This window comes from Protopterus annectens, chromosome 3.part0 (assembly GCF_019279795.1).
Source record: "Protopterus annectens isolate FY-2018-M chromosome 3.part0, PAN1.0, whole genome shotgun sequence".
In the NCBI taxonomy this organism is placed as follows: domain Eukaryota; kingdom Metazoa; phylum Chordata; order Ceratodontiformes; family Protopteridae; genus Protopterus; species Protopterus annectens.
Genome location: NC_056731.1, coordinates 791,259,338 through 791,281,823, shown reverse-complemented (window position 1 = coordinate 791,281,823; position 22,486 = coordinate 791,259,338). Strand labels below are relative to the sequence as shown.

The 22,486-nt window shown below is 37.0% G+C and overlaps 1 long non-coding RNA gene across 1 annotated transcript in view; it reads right to left on the bottom strand.

The window, feature by feature from the left end:
• LOC122796559 overlaps window positions 1-22,486 on the bottom strand; it is a 193,235-nt gene that overhangs the window by 65,791 nt on the left and 104,958 nt on the right. Inside the window, exon 2 of the long non-coding RNA XR_006363988.1 lies at window positions 5,029-5,079. This is a non-coding gene — a long non-coding RNA (uncharacterized LOC122796559). The remainder of the gene's footprint in view (window positions 1-5,028; window positions 5,080-22,486) is intronic.

The following is a 22,486-nucleotide window of genomic DNA, read 5'->3' as shown; positions in this document are numbered from 1 at the left end:
TACAACAGGGATTAATTAATTTTCAGGGGAGTATCATCAAGATCCAGTGAAGTCATCCTACCACTGTACTCTGTCTTTATCACACCTATGATTGAATATAATGACCCCCTTTGTATGTACAACAGCAAACATATTGCTCAACTGGGAAGGCCCCCTGAGATGCCTAACCAAGAAAATTAAAGGATGTAAATCCTTCAATTATCAAAAATTGATCAGTAGGACTCTCCTTATCCTCACTAGCCTACTGGCTATTCTAAGTTCTTGCTTTATGAACCATGATAGGCAAAGTCATATCTGACCCATTTCTTCAAAAAAGTAGTATCTCTATAAGTAGCCAGAATAGCAACCTACATAACCACTGCATGTCAAACAAAGGAGACACAAATGTACACCAGGGTTATCACATATCACATTTCTTAATTTGGGAGGTGAGCACTATTAGGTGCTTGAAAAGGGTGGCAAGAACTTTTAAGTGTGTGTACTTAACTGTATGTATACTTAACTGTTTGTATACTTAATTGTATATATGACTAGGCATCTTTTGCTTTCAGTGATCACTTGCTTAGAATTCTTCCTATGAGAGACATTTATTTTAGCACCTTCACAGGCATTATCTCATAGCTAATACCTTTATAATAGCAACACTTGTAATTATTTTAAGTATGTAACCTATCTGTCATGAAAATTAAGACAATTTCTATTCAGACAAGATAAGTTGATAAAATGCTAGAGGGACATCGCATTGCACTGAACATAAGGCAGATGTTATCCTTAAGCTGTAAACTGCAAAGTTAGAGCTACAAGACTGCAGTCTCTGTTACAATATTGGACCAGATTCCAAAAGAAAGTCGCAAACAGCACAGCACAGCACACTGAAAGAAGACGTCAGAGCTTCAGCAGCAGATGTGATTTCATAACAGACAATAATAAAAGAGAAAGTAATAATTTATTCAGAGTAGGACAAATGCAGACTCTTCACACTCCTGCTGAATTCCAAAGCACAACATTTGTACCTAGCAAAAATAAAATGTGACAGACTAGGTTACCAACAATTTCATGAAAGCACTTGCTGGAGGCCATTTGTGCTTATCAATAATGCTACAATTTTCTAAGCAAGTCCATGGATTCTGCAAATTATAGCTCAAAAAAAAAAATTGCAAGCTGCATTTAATGAACTAAACAAAGCAGGCTGGGGTATTACAGACCTTAACAGAAGCTGATCTTCAAATGTCCCAGAAGACAGCCAGCATGGCACTGTGCCAGGCTACAGTTATGTCATCTCTCTGAACAGGAAATATTAGATAGCTACAGATTGAATAGAGAGCTGGCACAAGCTATGTGCAAGATGCGTAGACCCCACTTGTATGCACACACTCTGCAGGGTAATCTAGTACGAGTAAAAAGTAAAGTATGTCTGAGTTTGGGTATACTGGCCTCTGGGACACCTCAGCAGCATATAGGTAATGCTGTAGGAGTGTCTCAGACAGCCACCAGTCACATTCTAGGACAGTTCCTAGCAATAATGTGCACAAAAGTGGATTAATACACTCACATCCCAACAATAACTGTGGAGTGCAGAACTGTCATGCAACAGTTCTATGCCATTGCCAGCTTACCCTGTGCTATCAGTGGTACTGACTGCATCCCCAGTAGTACCTCATGCTGAATGGTACATTAGTAGAAAGGGCTGGCCATCACTCATTTCTTAGGTGGTTGCTCCACAGTTGGCCTCTTTACCAGTATCATAGCAACACACCCTAGTAGTGTGCATGATGCAGCAATTTTGAGAGAAAATGTTCTAAGGGCAGCTTTCCAACATGGTGAAATATTGGCAGAGATCCTACTAGGTAAGTGCATGATCACTGCTATACTGTAAGCAATATCCGGACATGTGAACTGCAACCATAAGGAATAAATATTTGTTTTCATCCCCCTAAAACAGGTGACTGCAGTTATTCACTGCAGCATTGCCTTATGAGGCCATATAGAGCCCCATCAATGCCTGCTGAGACTGCATGCAACAGAGAGCAGACCATGACATGGAACACCATCGAGCATGTGCTTGGTATGCAGAAAGCAAGATCCAGATTGTTATGGGACAAGACCAGCTTATTAAAATGTATATTCATTTCAGTTTATTAATGATGCTATAATATGATTGTTAAAAGCAAATATAATTTGAATGCCGGGCTGGGAAAAATACAGCTTCATAAGCCACAGTATTACTGTTCATTTTAAACTGCATTCTTTTAGTATGTAATAAGAAAGAATAGTATGTCTTGCTTGAAGTGGAGGCATGTAGTTATACAAAAAGGAATTTGTTAGCCTGACTCCTCCAGGCTAAGAGTGCATTGTTGCTAGAACAGGTTTGAAACATCCAAGGTCAGAAACAAGACCCCTTGGAAGCAGGTGAATCATGTATAGGAAGGTGTTCAAGTGACATCTGAGATGAAGATCATGAGGGATGACGACATTTGCAAAGTTTTCTATAGGACGCAGTCATTGTAATGTAATGAAAGTGCATGACCAGATTTGATAAGAAAATGTATAAAAAATGTGGTTTGTCTCTGTTCAGAGAGACTATTTTGACATCTGTTATGAAGACTAACGCCCAGCTCTGTAAGAATAAAATTTCTGTTTGCACATCCTGAAGTGTTGTTCCTGACTAAAGGCATATAAGGTACATTCTTAATGTTATTTATTTATGACTTTAACAAAATGTCTGGACATATCCAGGGCTGCACAACAATGCATACCAGAAAGGAATCACAGATGGTCACCATATGTGCCATGCAGCACAACACGATAACTTCAACAGACAGTGGCCTACCAGATGCAGGTGTGGGTGACCTACCCTAAGATCTCTAGATCTGGAGCTATCCAAGCTGTCACAGGATGATCAGGTGGACACAGGAATGAAAAGAAATAGGTATGATCGATGGAGGCTGTGGCCATAAGTTCTAGCTCAGGCAACATGGCATCATCTGACTCACATATTTGAGTCATGACAAGCCACACATACAGAAGTACACAGACAAAACAGTGATATTCACACAGTATTGCCTCACAACAGCAGCACAGAGCACAACTAATGGAAACAACCCTTTAGCTGTCTACATTGAAAAACATACATAACATAAGCATATTATTCACCTGTAGTACCTTATACACATATGCATGACATAGCAAGGAACACATCTGGATGTCTACAGAGGAAATAACACCACAGTAACACTTTATGCAAGGCACAGTACCAAAAAGAACTTACTGCTATGTAGTATATCAACATACATAAAAGTACCATGTGAAGTTATCTCTACAACAGCCAGTACCACAATAAATATTGGCTAATGCAGCATATGGGAATGTATTATAACCAATATCACCTAACTACATGGTGGTAAAATAACACTGATGTGCCATACATATCATAGTGATGTGTAACAGTGTTGTACAGCACACTATGCAGCATACAGCAGCATGAGTACTAACATGTCAAGCACCAGTCAAAATGAAACATACCCATGTCACAAAATATTTATATACAACATGACTGATGTAGAATGTCACACATAAGGCAACAATATAATGGATAGGAAATTGATGCAATATGAGTCATTAGATAAAATAATATGTTCAGCCATGCAGAGCATCTATGACAAGCAGTACTCATCTGCAGAGGAACATGCATCATTGTTTGGGATACAGCAACATTGGTATATAAGTGTATATAAGCAGATAGATATGGGAAGGCACATATGGGAAGTACATGGAATAATAGGGTAAAGTGATGATCTTGAAAAATGCTCACTATATGTCAACTGTCAAGAGATTCAAACATGGCTGTAGAGTGATTATCATATAATACACCAGTGCACAGTCTAGAGTGACCACATTGATGGCTGACAATGTGGTCTTGGCTATTCCTGCCATGTCTGGAAACACTCGGTCCACGATGCTGTACTGAGGAGCTGATTGTGGTGACACTAACAGTTTGTGACATTGTGTGGGTAGGAGCAGTACTATGATGCATCTGTCTGGAAGTAACTGTTGAGTACTGAGTAGGTCGACCAACAGCAGATGTGCATGCATGTTGCAGCACAGACAATATACAAAAGCCATGTGTTGGTCTATAATGAGATGGGGTCTACCTCTCCCCACTGGAGGTAATCTACTCACTAAGGTATGGGCACATAACACACATTTTGTACCATAGCACTGCTTTAGCAAAGTGTAACAAGGCTTTAAACACAGCATGCAACAGATCCACACAGTCATGCTGTGCAGCCAATGCTGCCATGATCTGTCCATGTTTGCACTTCTGACCTTCATGTAACATACACAGCTTGTGTGCTACATGATTGGTTGAATGAGCAAATGCATACAAGTCAGTCATGACATTTCTGTGAACATTTATGTTCCCATAACAGTAAATGTACACTCTCTGACATTTATTCACACATATCAGCAACACTCCCATGTGTAATATGACAAGCAGTGTCAGTCCATTGTGGAGATGTTTCACCATCACTACTAGACTCAACATGGGACAGCAGGTCATGTTCATCATCATGTACATTATCTGATGCCCCCACATCACCTGAATGTCTGATCACACCATCCTCCCTATCAGAGACTACAGCATGACACACTTAACTGTTCCCTTCCAGGCTGAACAATGAAACCATTGCAGTGCCTTGTGTACCATTGGCCATTTTGTCAGAGTGAGGCACATCACATTCCACCTCAGGGTCTGTGGACAGGCTACTAGAGGAGGCAGGAAGTGGACATGCTGCAAATAGACGCAGATGAGACATGTCATATACTTTTTCAGAAGTCAAGTAAGGCAGCATATGACTGACATTATTGCACAACTACGTTCAATGAATAATTATGGTAATATGGACTTACTGGGTCAGCATGGTTGTATGTGGTGCAGGGGACCTATACAGCATAGATACATCATGTCAGTCACCTATCAAACAAATATGAAGAACAATGTGAAAACATACCTACATAATGACATACCTGACATGTCCTCATCTGACTCCATCACTGTCGGTGAGGTTTGAAATGTGACTGTCATGTAAAAAGAGACATACACAAGTCATTACTAAACACATACATGTCATCATATAACATTAACGATGATGTATAACACACAGCATATACAATAAAGACATACCAGATGGGTCACAATATTTTGCAGAATACAACAGACTTAGGAAGGTCAGCAAGATTATGTTAGTTATGAAGGCCACAGTTGTGTTAAACAGTATTGCAATTTAGCAACCATATGAACTGCCTGACCAGGTCTGTTCTCCTTGGTTAAGGAATGTGCATCTGACATAAATGTGAACCTGTAGGTTAAAGTGGAACACAACATGTGAGTATACACCTCAGTTATAACAGCAGGTCAATGATCACACAGACTACAAAACCACTTATGTGATGATTGTCAGTGATGGACTGGTGTTGATGGGCCTATGCAATTGAAAAACACAACAGTACACATGGTACTGACATTGTTATCTACACATTGTATAGATAATATCGCATAATATAACAACTATCATGTTGTCTGCATCTGAAATGTTGCACTGTACATGACTTAGTTGTGTTGCTGTGACATTCGTATATAAATAAAAAAAGGTAAGATGTTGGAATGAAGGCCCTTAAATGATAATTGAATTATGCTGCTGTGTGTCTGGACATTGGACATAGCAGTACATCCTGGAACATCTGCCTCAATACCTCCCCCAGGTATACAACAATCCTGAACAGAATATTGTTATCTCATCTGGGGAGTCAATGGTGGTTCACCTCCAGTGGTATTTCACACCCTCTCATAGCAGTAGAGTCTTTTCAGCTGCATGGATGATCATGTCAGAGCAATGATGCCAGTAGGCCTCTGTGGAATGGTTGTGTCCACCTACTGCACTGATCATATTTATAATGTCCCTCTACACTTCTATACAGTGTCACCCATCTGCCTGAGCAGATTTCAGTTGTGCTGCCTTAGAGCCTTAATGATGATCTCATTTTCCATAGGGAAAAATTATTGAGCCTATTATGAATTAACATCTGTAAAAAGTGTGATATGCACATACTAGATGTTATACTGGAGGTGCGCATATTGACAGATCAACCTTCACAGCATGTGTTAGTGTAATGCCTCTCATATACAGTGCACAGATAAGCATAAGGAACATACAGAACATGTCTCAATTGCTGATCATATGTTGCAACCTCATGAGTATGAATGTGCACTGCCATTAATCCAGTCCACTTCTTAGGATATGTCATATATGCAGAGATGGGATTAGAACCCAGGTCAGTGGAAATTTTGACAAGTAAGGACCAATCATGTAACCATTGCACCACAACTTCAGTAGTATAAATATGGTGTTTTGTCACAGTTACATGCATATCCTGATGCACCTACCACGTCTACACCAACCACGTGGGATACGTCACAGATGTCTATGCAGTCAATATCAAAAGATCAGCACAAATGTGAACTTCATGATATGTTAAATGACATGCATCTGAACGTGTTAAAACTGCAAGGCAGAATAAAATCAGCTTATGAATATGTACAGTTGAGCAGGCATGGCTAAATGTGAAAACAAGAATCGAGTTACATGCTAAGCCATCCTGAGGTTCCCCTAATCCCACTGAACGGGATAACAGTTTCCACTGCTGGAATAAGCATCAGTGAATATCCGTAAATGATAACTCATCATTATCGGCAAACACTACTAAAGATGTACAGGTCAGGAGTGCTCCTCATTCACAAAAGCTGTTTAACCATGAGCTGTATTGTGATGTCCATTTGCTCAACTGATTAAGCGATGTAAATAGAGTTTGATTGTCCTTAGGATCAAATTCCACTAATCTTTGACTACATATGTAGACAATGCATTTTACTGTTCTTCTGACATACATAACATGGGTCTATATTAGAAAATCGAAAGTTTACTTACCCGAATACCTAAACATCGACACCTATTCCGCGAACCGCATATACACCGAACACCCTAAACTACGAAATTCAAAAAGTCGAACTGTCATACTTGTCCCACCCCACCGCCCACTACATACTACCTACACAAATAAACTAAATAAACCACATACATGCACTAACCAATACCCTACTTCTAACCCTAAACTAAACCCTACTTCTAACCCTACACTAAATCTTACATATACCACCATGTATGCACTTAACTTAACCCGCACCCTAACCCCAAGATCCATTACTATCGTACACTTACCTTAAAAAGTTAAACCCAAACAAACTAAATAATCCACACACATACACTTAACAAAACCCTACACTAAATCTAACATGCATTAACATCTATGCACTTACCTTAACCCCCATCCTAACCCTATTGTCTGTAGCTATTGCACACTTACCTTACAGAGCTATATCGCAGAAGGCCAACCATGGCGATTTGACGTTTCCACTTTCGTGCTTCTGGACGATCAATGTTTTTGTGGTTCGATGAAGACGGGTCGACGTTTAGGCATTCAGGTAAGTAAACGTTCGTCTTTTTAATATAGACCCACATAACATATATGGACAAAGCATATCACACCCACATCACCCAAACTTATGCTTCTGTAGCCCAACCCACTTTTCTTCCAGCCAATCACACAACATACCTAATCATCCCTATTAATTCAATTACCTCCACCCACCCTATCTATACTACCATAGTATCTCCACCCATCCACACACTCTTTCTACAATAACCACACTTAACTACTCCAAAATACCACCACCCACACACATCACACCTTCTACACCTTAATTATCACTACCAAGCATCAACATATTACAATGGCACTTTACCACACTAGATCACATACTAATCAAGAGTCTCTTTGTAAAACTCGCTGTCTGAACAATTTACTCAAATACCTAATAATCCTGCACTTCATAACTTCCTCAGTACTTCTTATCCTATATACTCTCACTTCATGCCCAACTAGACTACCACCACCTAACCCCCCTCCTTGGCAAACCTCATCAGTAACCCGACCACATAATAAGATTCACTAGTCCATAACTCCCACCATTTTCAACACTACCCTCATAGACTATAATGCTTACAAATATCATGCCTCAAACACCACCTCCCTAACCTAGCTAAAGAAAGAAAGATTAAATAGCAAACTTGCCAAACTTATCTTACACTTACTTAGAGTACTAAATCGCTCAGGTGACATACACCATAAGCTTGGTCCAACTCCCCCAATCAACCATGATCCAATACAACTAAAACAAAACAACCTCTCCACCCTACTTCTCCTGAACGTAAATGTAAGGAGTATTCTAAATAAAGTCCATGACCTGCATGCACTACTATCCTACTATTCCCCTGATATCATCATTCTAACAGAAACATGGCTAAAACCAGAAAACAGCCATAATGAAATAGCAACCCCAGGGTATAATATTCTTCGTAAAGACAGAACCTACAAAAGAGGTGGCGGCGTAGCAATCTTATATAAAGATCACTTCAAACTTAGACAACTAGATATAACAAACCCTAGCTCTGAAAATTCTGAACACATCTTTTCCAAATTAGAGATAAACCCCAACAAACATATTATCATCATCGACAACTATATACCACCTGGAAATAATATCCCTACTCTAGAATACCTGATCCACTGGGTCTCCAAAACCCCCATGAAATCATCATGATGGGAGACTTCAACATAGATTGGCTAACTGGCTCATCCCAGAATCCTTTATCCCACATAAACCTCCATGGATTTCCCAGCTTATCTCATCACCTACTAGAACTGACAAATCCTCTAAGAAACAATCTATCCTTGACTGGATTCTGGTAAACAACCCCACCCTAGCATCATTTGTGGGCTGTCTCCCTGATGGTCTGAGTGACCATCTGCCAACCTTTGTACTACGAAGTCGCCTGCAACAAATCAGCTAACCCATCTTTCGGTTAATAAGGAATAAAAAACATTTCAACCCAGCTACAGTTATCCAGGCATTAAAAATTTGTAGCTGGGAACCTCTTAGAATACTTCCACTAAATGAGGCTGTCAACTTCTTCAACTCTTCCTTCCTAGATATACTAAATACCCATGCCCCCCTAGAAATATTAGGGTGAAAACTAAGTACGCACCCTGGCTAAGTAAAGAATGCATTTCCCTATTCAGGACTAGAAGCAAAGCCTGGGCTCACTTTCAAAAGACCAAATCTCAACCAGCAAAACAAGCAATTTTAGAGCTCAGAAAAAGAGCCAAAAAACTTGTCAAACTAAACAAAATCAGCTACTATCACAACATCTAAAGTAAGCCTTACAACCACCCTCAAAAGTTCTGGTCTGCAATTAACAATATACTACAACCAGGTAAGGCAGGAACCCCAACCCCAACATCAACCTCTAGCTCTGACAACATAGCAACCCAATTCAACAAATACTTTACGAAAACTATCCAAGCTCTTTCAGCCTCACAAAACACCTCCAGTAGTCCTAATAACCCTACTAATCTCCCACCACATCACAGCTCTAGCCACAAGAATGACCCCACTCAATTTTCACTGCATCCTGTTTCCATCAGTACTATAAAAAGATTACTAAAGAAACTTAAACCCACCACACTTGCTGCAGACAACCTCCCAGCAGAGTTTTTGAACATTGTTGCAGATGCTATAGCGTACTCCTTAACAATACTCATAAATAGATCAATATCAGAAAACACAGTCCCCTCCATCTGGAAAATTTCCCACATCATTCCACTTCACAAAGAGGGAACTTCCTCCGAATTCAACAACTGTCGCCCCATAGCTATTTTGTCTCCCCTATCCAAAATATTAGAGAGAGTCATACATTCCCAACTCATGGACTTCCTTCACACCCACAAGCTCCTATCTAGCACTCAGCATGGATTTTGACCCCATCACAGCACCACAACAGCTCTCATGGCCTTTACTAATATGGTTAATAGTCATAGAAACAAAGGGCAATATGTATCTACCTTATTTTTAGAACTATTCAAAGCCTGCAATATGGTGGATCACAACAAACTCATTGAAGTCCTCACCAAATTTTACCTCAGTAACTCATCTCTGTCCTGGTTCCATAGTTGCGTCTCAGGGCATTAACAAGCCATCCTGTGGCAACAAAAACATTCATAATTCCTCCCAATCTGTATAAGGGTGCCAAAAGGCTCCATCCTTGGCCCCCCTGCTTTTCATTCTCTTCACCAATCAGCTCCACTCCAATACACTTCACGCATCAGTAATACAGTATTCAGATGACTCCACCCTGATATGGTCAGCCTCCTCCCTATAAGGCCTACATACCATAACTCAAGATTCCTTTCTGTCTGTGGAAAATTGGCTCACGGATTAAACCCCAACAAAACTAAACTGCTTCTATTTTCCCCAACCAGAACTCCCTCTCCCTCCCTGACCTTCACGATCCATTCCAAAAACAAAACTGCCATCCTCCCAACCACCCATACCAAACTGTTGGAAGTCGAATTTTACAATAACCTCAAATATGATATCCACATCACTCAAGTCATAAAAAGGTCCACAAAAAACTAGGTCTATTATACAGTAATGTCATTTTTAACTGCCAGCACTAAAGCTACTATTGCCCATACTCACCTCCTCTCAAACCTCCTATATGCCTGCCCTATACTCACCAACTTCCACAAAGCCAACCTCTCCAAATTAAACTCATGTTACAATAAAATTGCCAAATTTGCAACAGATGCCTCTTGCAAAACTCACCACTGTATATCACTTAAACAACTAAACTGGCTAGAACTTCCTCATCTACTCCACTTCAACCAACTAACATTTGCCTCTAAGCTCCTACACAAAGCAGATAACACGCCAGCTCTCTAAAATCTTATAAGACAATACACCTCCACTAGATCCCTTTGTTCAAACAGCAAACGCCTCCTAGATGTTACAAAAGACAACAACTCAGCAGGTGAATCTCTTTTCTCGTATTATACTTCTAAAACTTGGAACAACCTTCCATCTACTATACTCAATAGTAATTCTCTGACACAGTTTAAAATCCTACTAAAACAACATTTATATGACACATGGCTTTGCCCTTGTAACCAACTTGGCTAACCCCATTGTTAGCATTACTAAACTTTGACTACCTTTCAGCTTATCTACCCAAACTGTACTAAGTTAGTGCCATCTACGCACAATTTATCTCTCTGAACCATACAGAATCATGTGTGAGTCAAAATTACCCACCTCTAGACATCAGTAAGATCCCAGGATTTACCTCTCTACATATGTAGTGTGAATGTCTCAAAACATATTTATTTACTCTAACCACAAAATTATTTGACTATGTATCTCATCATGTATATATTGCCTACAGGTTCAGGTGCCTGGGCAGCGAGACATTTCCCTGTGGTACATTTGACTGGGGACACATGGCTGAAGTGACATTTAGCTGCAGAGAAATATAGCTGTTTCCAAATTCCCTGTGGGCGAAGAGAAGCACACATTGCCATGCCTACAGCTTTAATAACCAAATGCATCGGGACAGAAGAAGTAATGAGTGTTGTGCTCAGTATGCAGTGCATACATATGTAACTACAACATGTAGAAGTGTGCTACAGCATGGGGACAGAGGAAGTAATGAGTGTTGTGCTCAGTGTGCAGTACATACATATGTAACTACAACATGTACAAGTGTGCTACAGCATGGAGGAAATCCTGCAGGCTACTGTATTCACATTTATGCTCCACTATGTGTTTTAGGTAATGTTTCCTAGACACTGTGAAGGGGGGTAGTGGTCCACACACACCGATTATAAAGGCAGTGCCCATTGTACACTGCATTTTTACTGCCACTGACATGCCCTCTGGCCAGCCTGCTGTTGATGCCTGCCATACTGCCTGCTGTCTCATGTTCCCTTGGGGACCATGGAAATTGTTTTCCCCCTGTGCATTTGGTTACTGAACTTGTGGGCATGGCGACACATTCTTCTATTTGCCCACATGGAATTTGCAAACAGCCATATTTCTCTGCAGCTGAATGTCACTACAGCCATGTGTCCCCAGTCAAATGTCTCACTGCCTAGGTGCCTGAACCCGATTAACAGACATGACTGAGTCAGCTAGTTAGTTTGGAGGACTGAATGTATACATCTTTATGGGATACCCATAATAAAAGGTCTTCTGCATAGCACATGCTATGTAGTTTTCTGAGGCTCACTGTAGGTATATTAATAAAGAACAGAGCCCAGAGAGACCATGCGCAGAGGTCTTTGGTACCCCTTTAATCCCTGATTTACATATTTAAATTTTGTAAACCGTAGAAGAGTGCTGATCCACCTGGGTCGTTTTCTTGCTCAGCCTGGAAGAAGTAAAATTGCAAAAGAAGAAAGTCATTGATCAGTTAATCACAGAATGGTAAAAATAAAAGTATACATATACAATGGCAAACATGCAAAAAACTCCACAGCTACATGTTAAAATATTATAGATAGAATTTCAAAACTGTAATTAAAAATATGCACACTTTTTAAATTCATAGATGACTCCAAAAAAAAAGGAGGAAGAAAAAGACAAAGAAAGGCAAAGAAAAACCGAGAAAAGTTAATAAAGAATGAGAACCTAGAACCATGTTTTAGTTGTATAATTACTGATGTGAAAGTACATGGGTTAATGACAATGTAGTTTTCATGAGGAGAGGTGTGGAAATATGTGTTTATAGTGACTGCATTAAGTTATGCCTTGGTGGTGAAAGCATATGCAGGAGGTACCTTTGCATAAGCTATTTTTCAGGTTGGCTATGAATTTTTTGAATAGTGTAATTAGTATTATTTATATGTAGAGAGATTCTAGGTTTTGATTAGCTATCACTGAAAAGCTGTGATCTGAATAGTAAAGTTTTGATTTAGGTTTATAAAAGGATGATGGACATGATCTGGAGGTCTTTGGGGTGGATAATTAGAAAATAAAGAAGAAGATTCTAGACACAGACATTTATAAATAAGAGTATATGAGTTCTTTGTTTCTTTGTACTATTGAGAGCCATTTATTTTTGGCCAGTACTAATCAGTGGTGTCCAGTTTTACAAACAAGAGTGATAAATCTACACATATTGTTGGAGGTACTTTGTAGGGTGGCAGATTTCTTTTTTTTTCACCATCACAAGTGATTAAATGTAGGCTGTATTCTAGTTGGGCAAGAAGTGATGATTTATCAATTGCCATCCTGCCTTTTGGGACAAGAAAATGATAGCTCTGTTATCTCAACATAAGAGTTTTGTTCAGATTTTATTTTGTCCGTATTCTGCTAGAAATGGAGCTGTTGATTCTTCTATAATCCTAAGTATCTAAAATGTTTAGTAGTTTCAAAGGGCATTTGGTTGTTATAGACTCTATTCCATTCTGTTGGGACTGAGGAGAGATACATGGAAATAGAAATGTTTAAGAATGGCCTAGAAGCTTCCGTTGAACCACTGAAGCCTCTTCTTAAAACCATACACATGAAGTTCACTAAGCAGTCTTTGATGCCTGAGAGGATCAAAAATTGTTTTAAGATAAATTGCCATGATTGAAGTTAGCTCAGCTTTATCTATTGTCCTAGACATATTATCATTTGGACCATGTATGGATGCACAGATGTTATTACCTGTTTTAAGGCTGTAATGCTGACCACCTAGCAGCCCAAAATAATGTATGTGGTCTTTGAATTGTGAGGCTCCAACTTTCACTAAAATTTGAGATGGTGGAGAAAGACAGGTTACAGGTGTGAAGGGTATTCCCCATTCTCTAGGCAATACTTAGATAAGGGTATAACATTTGCTTTCATCTAGAGATGGGCAAATATGTCAGATTTATGGGAGTTATGATATATCTTAGAGGTGATGGTATCATAAGCCTTGGGAAATTTGTGGTACAGACCTTCAGATTCAGAATGCTCAAACTATAAGATTTCTCAAAACTGTTTGTTGACTTCTGAAAGAATTTTAGAAAACTGAATGCAAGTGGTAAATCCAAATGGTTGTACAGATATTTAAGATGTCCAGTTATTTCATTTTCCATGGTCTTAAAAGGAATTTTAAGAAATGCAAAATTGTACACTTTGGGAAGCCAAACATCCCAGCTAATTAATATGTTGATAATAAGTCCCTAAGACTCGACTTACCTTCAGCCACCACATGGCCACAGTGATGAGGAAATCCTTTTATGTTGTGCAACTTAAGTAAGGGCATGGTATCTAAGTCCAAAGAGGTCATTCTCCCACTGTACTCTGCCTTTATCAGACCAGTCTTAGAGTACCAATGCTCCCTTTTATATGTACCTGACCAGGCATATGCAGCAAATAGAGCAACCTCAAAGGTTCCTTATAAAAAAAAATACAAGGTGTAACAAATCTGCCTTATGCAGAACACCTTAAAGCTCTTTCCCTCTCTGCAGTCTCCTATAGATTGCTAAAGGGTGCTCTATTCCTGGATTCCTGGATTGCAAGGCATCCACAAATCCCACATTTATGAATCTCCTACATATTTGTAAGTCAAAGAATACCAAAAATACAAGGTCTAGGCACCTGAGTTTTCTCTATGACTTAAACAGAACAAGTTGGACAGACAGATATGTGTCACAGAGACTGCTCCTCCTATGATATAGGCTTCCCATCCATGTGAAGCTGAGTTCATCAATTACCCAGTTTATGCACAACCTAGACCAGCAGAGCTTATAAATGCCTAGCTCTCAATCTTCTATTTGGATACAAAACAGATTATCCTTTCAAAATATCCTGGCTAGGTAAAGAAAGACCCCCCCCCCCCCCCCCGGGGTCATTAGTCTAGTAATAATCTCTGAATCTATAAATCTGTGAATTTATGCAAATCAAGAAAAATAATATACCGGAAAAAATGAATAGCGAAATGATTGTCTACCTCCACAGAATTTCTAATTTAATCTCCATCAAGTGAAATAATGAGCCATTTGCTGTGCTTCTATCATTGAGGTGGTTGATTTTAGTTCAGTAATCACTAGGTTACTCATCAGACTATGCTGACTTTGTTTCATGCACTCTGGGATTAACCTCCTTGTGTGCTTCTGCAGATGTCCCCGAGGTAAAAGATCTGGACTATTGTTTTCTTTGTGCCTCATCCACGTTTCATTCCTGCTTGCAAAGCTATTACAGATTTCTATGGTGATCCAAAATGTATGTTTTCCTTTAAGTATCCTAGCTTTCAAGGTATAAAACATTAAATTTAATAATTTTAACATTTTATTAAGCTGCTCAATATACTGTTGTGGAATTTAAAACATGCACAACTTGACCAAATGAAAACCTGTTTTCATATTTATGTAACAGTAAAGCCTAAATGGCTTTAAACAAGAGACCCATGTATCAATCTAAGAACATCCTGGCATCAAGAAAAAGCTGTATTAAGTCTACAGTTACTGCAGATAACTATAAAGATGATGTAAAGTGACTATTGTGATTTAAAAGTATGTATCAGATTGGCAAAACTGTAGTAGGACGCTACTATATTTAAACATATGCACATCATATGTAACCTAGATTGAATTCATTAGTTTCATATCAAAAATTCTTTTGAAATTTCAAAATCAGCATTATATACTTGCTGATAACTGCAATATGGTACAGAATTCTCATCTAGATAAAAAATATAGTATTAAGACATTTTTATTTTAGTGTTACTAAAGATATTTTGGAATTTATTGAAATATTTGATCTAGTGGATCCATTTCTGCATCATGACAAGCATACTTTTTATTATTTTTCAAACTTCCATAAGTCCTAGTATATAATAAACTTTTCTTTTTATTTTATTTTTCAGCTTTCATAAAGTAACAGGCATCATGACGGAGTACAGATGCTTCTCAGATCATTCAGCTGTACATTCTACATGTCACTAACATAAAACTTTACAGAAATACAGACACTAGCAGAACTGGAAGCTTAGTCCAAATATACCTAATATACCACCATTTTCTGATATGGTTAATTATTAACAATTAAATATGTGCTGAGCTACTTGAGAATGATGTTACCTACACTGAGGCTGAAGGTATAGTGAACGTATTGCCAAGAAATTTATCTCTAACTTTACCCCTCTCTTCCCTCCATCTGTCTCTCAAGATATATCTGAAACTGGCTCACCCCCAGTTATCACATAAGAACAAGTCCTAAAAGTGCTATCAAAAGCTAAAAATACTACATCACTGGGTAAATGTAAAACAAAAGGGAGCAAAAACCAGTAAATGAATGTGTATAAATGTAAAAGCAAAAAAACAGCCAGACAGTGGGTATAAAAATATAGTGTATAACTTTATTACAAGCAAAAAGAAACAAAGCAGAGTAAAAGATAAGCATTTTCACATCAACACAGGATGCTTCTTCAGATGTAAATGTAATTAAAAGACCTTACTTAAATACTATCATCTTATATCACTTGATTTCAGCACATGTTTAGTAGGTATAAAATCACTCCACAAAAACATAAAAGGACCAAATCTTCATACCACACGAAAGAAAGGCAAGGAAATCCACAATCAGGACAAATAGTTCTTTATTACAACCGTTCTGCTGGAACATTTACAGCTTCCCAATAAGTCCCTTTATAAACCATTTTAAACCAACAATAAATCAATTAAACTATCTTAATTACATTAATTACATAATTAAATAAATACTTCACCATACAACCAGTTTTCTTTGAAAAGTTACAAACACTGAAAGAAAATGTTGTTCAACCTGTAAACAATACCTCCATTGGCTACAAATTAATTCATGATAATATTTAAATATGACTATAATACCTTTTATACAAATTAATATCTACAAATGCATAAAAATATATCTCCATACAAAAATGTGTACATCCATAACAAATATTTCCACATTTAAATACAATCACTTTTAATATATCATAAATTAATACACATATCAAATGTGAATTCTTAAAACATTATACATGCTTTTAAACCTAATTTTAAAGACTTTATTTCTCAAATTGATATTTTAACTTTTGATAACAATGATTCAGATGCATTACTAAGCTGTATCAAATGTTAAGATTGTTTTCCAAATTCATTCCCTGGGGGTATAATGTATGAAAATTAATAATCATATGACTTTCCAGTTTATTCAACTGATGTTTAAAATTACCACCTAAAGACGTGGGGCACGCAAGAATACTAAAAAATAAACTATCTTCCAACCCTTTATATTTTGACAGGAAGTGCATGGCCACTGGACTCTCAAGTTTTTTCCTTCTCACATCACTAAGATGTTCCATGATGTGCACCTTAACCTTTCTCATGGTTTGACCAATATACCAAAAAATAGGGTCACAATTACACCCTATAATATAAATCACACCACAACTATCACAGTTGCAGTTGTCATTTGCCCTGTACAGTCTGCCATTAATCTTAGTTCCATCTAAATGTTTAACTCTATGACAAACAGAACACCTTCTGCAACCATATGATCCCACTCTCTTCCCCATGGCATGAGAATATCTAGATTTTGAATCTTTAATATTTAGTAATTCTTTTATATTACAATATCTGCCACAGGAAAAAGTTATATGCTTTGGAAACAAACATCCAATGGAAGTATCATGAATCACTATTTCCCAAGCTTGTCTAACTATACTCCCCAATATAGGTGAAAAATTAGAATATCTAGTAACAAAAAATAACCTTTCTTCCAACCTTTCATGCTGCTCAATATTTCCAATTCTACTGCCATGTGAATAACATTCATTAATGTCTCTCATACCACCAGTGTTCACAACTTTATTTCTAGCCTTTAGCAGTATGTGTTCACTATACCCTCTCTTCTGTAACCTGGTGAATGTATCTTCCAAATTTTTTTCCTTTAAATTTATTTGTTTTCAGGTTGAACAACATTTTCTTTCAGAGTGTTTGTAACTTTTCAAAGAAAACTGGTTGTATGGTGAAGTATTTATTTAATTATGTAATTAATGTAATTAAGATAGTTTAATTGTTTTTACATTTCTGTAGTGCCCACCCATTTGTGCAGAAAAAGTCTGTAGTAAAGGGTGAATTTGTTCAGGCAGCTAGAATGATTATTTATGATAAAGATATTTTAGAAGAGTGTCAAGTTCATACACAAATGTTCATTAAGAGAGGTTACCCACTAGTTTTGGTGAATGAAGTTAAGAACGAAGTTGTTACTAAAAGAAATACTAAGATTTGTAACCCATTGTTGGGACAGGTATTAGAAAATGATACACATAAGACTTTTATTCCTGGGAATAAACATTTAGACCTTTTTGACACTGCTTTAATTACAGATTTTAACTTACAAAGCAAATTTATCCAGTGGATAGTGAATAAAAATTGGACTTTGTTACAAGAAAGTGAAGATCTACAGTTAGTGTTGCCAGGTAAACCAAAAATTGTATTTCAAAAAGGAAAAAAAAAATAAGAAAGTATCTAGAAACTTCTGATTTAAGAATAAAACAAGGTTAAAGTAGGGATACAAAAGGTACATATAAATGCAGGCGATGTAGGATGTGTAAATGTATTAGTAATAATAATTCTTTTACTATTGGGAAAAGTGTTATTCTATTAAAGGGAAGTGTAATTGCAATAGCACTTGTTTGGTTTACATTGCATTATGCCAGGTCCATAATTGTAATTGTTTTTATGTAGGTTAAACTGAATAGATGTTAAAAGATCAATTTTATGAACACCTGTATGATATCCATTCAAAAAACTATCCACACGCCTTGACAAAACATATAGATAGTTTTAGCGACCATGATTTAAAATTTATGGTGTTGGAACAAGTAACAAAAAACCCAAGAGGGGGGCCTTGGCAACTTTTGTTGAAATTTAGAGAACTGTATTGGCAGCTGTTGCTTAATGCCAATCACTGGCCATGACTTAATGGGCAGACATCATTGGCTTGTGTGTTCAAACTGAACGCTTTACGTAGGTAGGACTGTTTATGCTAGAAGGGTTAAAAACAGAGAGCTGGAAATCTACATTTATTAACAGTTGTTTTTTATTTTTATTTTTATTAGTGTTATTTACTGCTGTTTTAGAATGTGGTTATGTGTAAAAAGTATTGCTTTTTAGTTAGGGTTACATTTTAAAAGTTTCAACGACATTAATTAATGATGTTGTGCTATTGGTTAAATTTACTATTTAACTGATTCATCAGTAAATCCAACTTATCTGAAGAAGTCTGGGATTACTAGGATGAAAGCGCTTATGTTGTGAGTGTTGACTATTAGACGTTTTTGGTTTTAACTATTTGAGGTATGCTGCAGTTTGTCGCTCTCCTTGGCATTTGTTTTCACTTCCTGGTTTGGCGGGGTTTTTTGGTGTTTTTTAAAGGATAGAAACAGCATTGTTCTGATGAAGTCATAGATGTTAAGTAGATAAAAGCACTACACTAAAATATGTTAAATATAGATGCATTTTAGCTCCCAATTCTTTGGGTCAAGCTTGTGTGAAGTTGCTATTGATACAATCTTCATTTTTATAGGTATGAATACAAGTACATCTGTTTATATTACTGAGACCTGCCTTCAAATCTTTTTGTTGAAGTCAACTATGTTCTTGTTTTACTATACTCAAATATGGATTTTTCCATTGTTGTTATTAAATCTAGTAAGATATTATATTTAATACCCTTGACCTATTTTTCAGTAATTCTAACTCAGAGCTCATTCTTAACCAAATGAAACAAGATTGCCATCTCCCGCCACAGTTATTTAATTTACATATTAGACCTTTATTTTGATATATTACTTACAGAACTAATAGTCAATTTATTTCACTATTAAAAATATTTCATATACGTTTGCTGATTATATTTTCTTACAGTCATTCGCATGATTTCTCAAAAATTTAGAAGTAATACAACTATATTCTGAAGCTTCAATTTGTAAGTTAAATTTGAGCAAATCATTTTATTTTAAGTCTTTGAAGATTACCAAACTTTGAATCATCTGACTTTAATACTGTTCATACCAAGTGAAAACATTTGGGGCCTAGATTTCTTTAAAATAATAAAGAGTCCCATATAAAAATTGAATAAAGTATTGGAATAATAAAACAATTGATTTAAAAGAAGGATACCTATGAAGTTTCTCTTTTTAAATCTAAAAATCATCTATCATTAACAGGAATATATTCCTCTTTTATTTCTATAGTAATTCCTCTTATGAGAACATTTATAAATATATATTGACAGTATTTTGCTTGAGCTTAATAAATATGCATGATACCCAAAATCACATAGAATGTTATATTTAAAGTTAAATTCCCCTAAATATTGAATATCATCAAACTTTGGAATAGGCTTCCAATTCATATCATGCAGAGCACCTCTATGACACTGTTCAAAAGGAACCTGGACGAGTGGATGGGGCACTGTAAATTCTTATCAGGGATAGTGCCCACAACCCTTCTGGACATAGACAGTCATTAATAAATACAATCCTAGGTATTGACTAGAGTATCTATTGCATTACATTATGATGACGTGGCTAGGCTTGAAATGACCTCCAGGTCAATAGCCTAGTAGCATCCTATGATTCTATGATCCTATTCTAGAATAGACTACAATAATTTGATTACTAGGATAGACACATTTTAGAGGTCTAGATTAAGTAACAATTTTAATGTTTGGGCATATTTGTTTGTTTGTGTCTGCGCTAACAATATTAAGAAAATTTAATAAACTCTTGTTTACTTTTTTCTTTATATGTCTTTTCTATTTAAATTTAGGAATCCAAATTATTATGATGTTACATGGCAGCAAGCTGTTTCGTGCTATCTTAATACTGTTATAGAGAAGGAGAGCAAGATTCTTCAGTTAATTTTTTTTGCTTTTAGTTGAACATTACAGTACAACTAAAGGGTTTATATAATTTATATGAAGTATCAGTTTCTAATTTATCTGATTATTCATTAATATATTATAGCATATAAGTTGATTACTAATGTCAAGAAGCCTTAATGGTAAAATATATTGAATGTTATGATCTAATTTATATTGTTTCAGTCTATTTATTTATTTATTCTTTTTATACCTTTCTACTATTCAATATAAGTCGTTGTGTTTATATTGGTGTATTATATTATATTGCCATGCTGTACTGCACTCTTTTGAGTTCATGAGTACTTTTTCTGTCTATGTTTTTAAATCAACTGATGCTTTTACTATGTAGTTTATATCTCACTATTTGTTGTATATTTTTTTACACCTTCTCCTCCTCTGTATGCTGGTCATCAGCCCTCTCCTGGTCAATGTGCCCACTCATTCCCCTTCACTCTGGTGAGAACCAACTGGGTAGGCCCATTATTCAGACACCAATGAGGGGTGATTTGAGATTTTTTTCCTTTGGTTGTGTTGACTATCTTCCAATAAATACCCAGCTAAGCAGGGAAAGAAGGTAATGGAATGTGCCATCTGTGCTGGTCATCCCTCACTTCTCCAAGGGATGTTAACAAGCAGCCCTTCTCCCCCACCCATAAGCATGGGCAGTGGTTTCTCCAGTCTTCATTAGGGAAATCACTTTTCGCTACATGCTTCTTGAGTACCCACAATCCCTTTCCTCTCAGGAGAGATAAGTAGTCCAATCCCCTTCACACTTTCCCCCTTTGCCTCACTCCTCCTGCACCAGGGCCACACACTGAACTCCAGTTGCTGAGGCTATAGTCAGAGCTTCATCCTTCAGCACCACAGAGCCAGGATATTTGTTGTATGTTGTTAAGACAATAAATGCATTTTGTCAAATATTTAAGAGACACTCATTACAATCACTTTGCACATTGTCTTGAATATTCAGCACTACCAACATATAACACAGCAGATTTTGGTGATGAGCTTTCAGTACTCTTTATCTTATGATTGTGCTACCTGCTTTAGGTATTTTGGTGAAAAATCTGTGAAAACTGTATGCTGCAGTGGTCACTTTAAAGAGGTCCTATCACATTTCTTCAGACCCATGTGCTGAGATTTTTAGTACAGACACAGTCAAGTATGCTTCAACAGCTGACATTGGTTAGATCAAGTAAGCTTAACAGCTTGGTAAGAATATTTATTAAGCCAGTATTTTATGCGGGTTCTGTTTAAGGGCATTATGCCAGAACAAGTTTAGGTCACTCATTAAAGCACTAGTCTGGCACTGGACACAAGGTGTGATGTTTTCAATAAGCCTTTTGTTATAATTAACTTAGGATGGTGGTGGCTGATAAAATGGCGCAATTCTGACTTTAGCTTGTTACCAATAAGGCATTTATAAACTAATCAATTTTGTCATGATACAGACTGCAACAGCAACTGACCAAGATAGTTCAGATTAAAAACACCTCTGAAACATAAAGCTAAATGGGAAAATGTAGGCTATACACAACTGACAAAATGCATATAAAATATGCAGTCACTAGTTAATAAAGTAATGCAGTAATGCCCACTTTACTG